We start from the raw sequence: 2990 nt of genomic DNA, 5'->3' as shown, positions 1-2990 counted from the left end.
TTCTTGTCCAAAACTCAAACAGGGCACGCCTTAATAAAGTGATACTTGAATCACGAAAGGGTAAAGTCATAGCCCCGCTATATTACGGTAATTTGATATCAATTACGGGCTAAGTCAACAAGAAGGCAACTCTTAAATGGTGGTTCTCGTCAGGTTGCGCATCAAACTCCAATTATACGTACGTATAATTGGTAGATTATACCTTTACCTAGATTGGTCGTACAATAACTGACGACCAATCTAGGTAAGGATTTTAAGCTAAGGTCAAAGTCGAAAAACGACACGTGCTCGCGATATTGCAACAAACTTGTTCGCAAGCCTAAAACAATCCTACGATGGAGTTATCTTCCGTCACTGAATTAGCAACAATACAGTACTTACTGTCAATAGTCTGGTGGCCACAGGGCATTTTTGTGTCGTTTTTTGCCAAGGTGGCACGACAATGGGATATAACGAATCTAGGTATAAACTAGGTAGGAAAACTAGTAGGAAACTAAACTATTAATTTAGAAACATGTTAAAAGTGTCAAGCTACCATAGACCCCATCTTCTGCCATCTGTTGACACGATAATGCCCTGTGGCCACCAGACTACAAAGACCGATGCGCATTTTGCGATTTGCCAGTAGATACAGTATACAGCAGATACTGTATGCAGTGTCTGAAGTGGAGAGTGATTCTTGGGGGTACTCTCTGTCATGCCAGGAGGGTAGTGTCCAGGGCCAACGGTCCTGCTCACAGGGTGAGTCTGAGAAGGGCGCTGCACCCTCTCAGTAAAGGGGGGTCCGGGATACTCCCCCGAAATTTTTTTTCGATGAATGTCCCTATATTATGCTGTTTTCCATAACTTAAAACCTTGTGTTGTGTTCAGTAAGAAATTAAAAGTGGGCTTAGCTGCACAACCTGTGTGCTCTATGACTATGGAGACTCCAGGTTGTGATGTGAGGAAGTCAAAAAGCCCTATAGACAGTCCACACAAACCCCAGACACAAGACAGTCCCATCTCCAAGACACCATGAATATTATTATATGATAAGCTCAGTCACTCACTATTTTTTAAAATAAAGACTCTAAATTCATGACAGTCACTAATTCTTACTCACATTTAAAGAAATTATTTATTGGCCTATGCTGTTTCATTATGAATTGAAAGAAACGAAGAAACTAGTATAATAAGCAAGAATTTATTCAAAACTACTATCCAAAACACGAGAAGAATCCAAGCAATGATTAATCTTAAGCTATTCGAGGGTTCCACAGCGCGGCCGACACAGGGTCCCGTCGATTGTGTCGGTTGATAGAAAACTGATCGGTTCTTAGGTTTTTAACAAAACAATCTAGTTGATCCGCTATAATAGCAAAAACTGACTGAAAAAATTAAAGATCAGTAGGGTGATTTTCTCGGCCCGAAAACGTGTACTGTTTTTGGTGTAATGAACTCGAGCTAATATAAGTTCGGAAAGAAAAGGAAAAACCGTTGTGTGAATATTTCACTTCTATCCGGTTTTACCGCATTTAATAAAATATGAGCAACCTTATATGAGGGGGTACGCGTCCTAGGGAGTACCCCCACTAATTCTTCTTAGGGGTACGCTGTACCCCTGCGTACCCCCCAATTTCGAACACTGACTGTATGTTATATAATTTATATTCTTTATTTTCTTCCGAAGTGCCTATTCATTCATTTCTTTCTAGTTCTTTTCTAGGCATTTTCATCAATCAACCAATCTGACTCAATTTAAACTCTTATCATTCTCCAACTCAATATTACTTACTCACTGTTACTCTGAAATATACTTACATTTGTCCATAAACACAGGAGTTGATACGTGGATTATGATGATGAATTTGAGGGCGTTTATGGACAGATGTAAGTATATTTCAGAGTAATAGTGAGTAAGAGAATGATAAAAATTTTAGTTGATTCATAAAGAATCAACTAGTATAAAAATCAACAAAAAAAATAATTGGAAAGAAATGAATGAATAGGCACTTCAATAGGAAAATAAATAGTATAACTTACCCAGTGGCAAATCGCAAATGGCGCACCGGTCTTTGATAACATACGTGCATCAACGATATACTGCCCCCATGGGGGCTGTATATTATTGGTACAAACATGTAGGGCCTATTTATGAAGAGCGAGGAATAATTAGGCGTAATTCACAGAATCGTTGACTCAGGTCTTACCTTGCAAGCATTTTGTAGACTCGCTGCTAACAGATTATTAGAGCCCTACTTAATGGCCTTAATATACTGTACATGTATACTTGACTACTTGTATGATTCTCAGTTGAGTTGAATGAGACGTTAATCTTGTGTTGTCCTTGGCATCAAATTGCATTTAGATACATGTAACTGCGCATTACAAAGCCTGGCGAGGAGAGCAAGATTCTCCAGTCAAGCTAATTAATGAGTCAGCTTATGCACACTTGCATATAAAAAGTATATCCTACAACAAAGTCATTGCATATCTGACTAATTCAGTGCATGTAGTCGCATTCAGATGTTAGTTTGGAAGAGTTGGGCTTATTTGTTTTGCTATTTGTGACATTAGTATTGTTTTACTACTCCCAATCCCTATCAGGCTATCACCAACAACTTATGTTGAATTGTTATCTACTTGCTGTTTCCTTTGTCTCTTTTATGTTTGCTGTTCAGTGTGTTTTCATTTCTTTTGGAATAGCTTATTACAGTTATTTGACTTTTTATACTACCGATGAAGTTCACAGCACTAATGATATTGATGATGTCTGATACCAACGAGCTAACAAACACCAGCAAGCACATGACATTACACTATTGTTATTAGTTTACTTGAGTCCTATTGAACTTGGTAATAAAAATCTATATAGCCTACTGGGTGTCATTTTTTGGTTGTTTGGAAAGTTTTGTTTCCCGTAGTTGGATGTCTTTAAAGCGGTTGGCTGTATGGAAAATGTCGATCACAATTACTATAACTTTTAGTGATAGTAAGGAGTGAATGCATGG

The sequence above is a fragment of the Watersipora subatra genome, chromosome 3 (assembly GCF_963576615.1).
Source record: "Watersipora subatra chromosome 3, tzWatSuba1.1, whole genome shotgun sequence".
In the NCBI taxonomy this organism is placed as follows: domain Eukaryota; kingdom Metazoa; phylum Bryozoa; class Gymnolaemata; order Cheilostomatida; family Watersiporidae; genus Watersipora; species Watersipora subatra.
The sequence above is the reverse complement of the archived record's forward strand: the minus strand, read 5'-3'. Positions refer to the sequence as shown.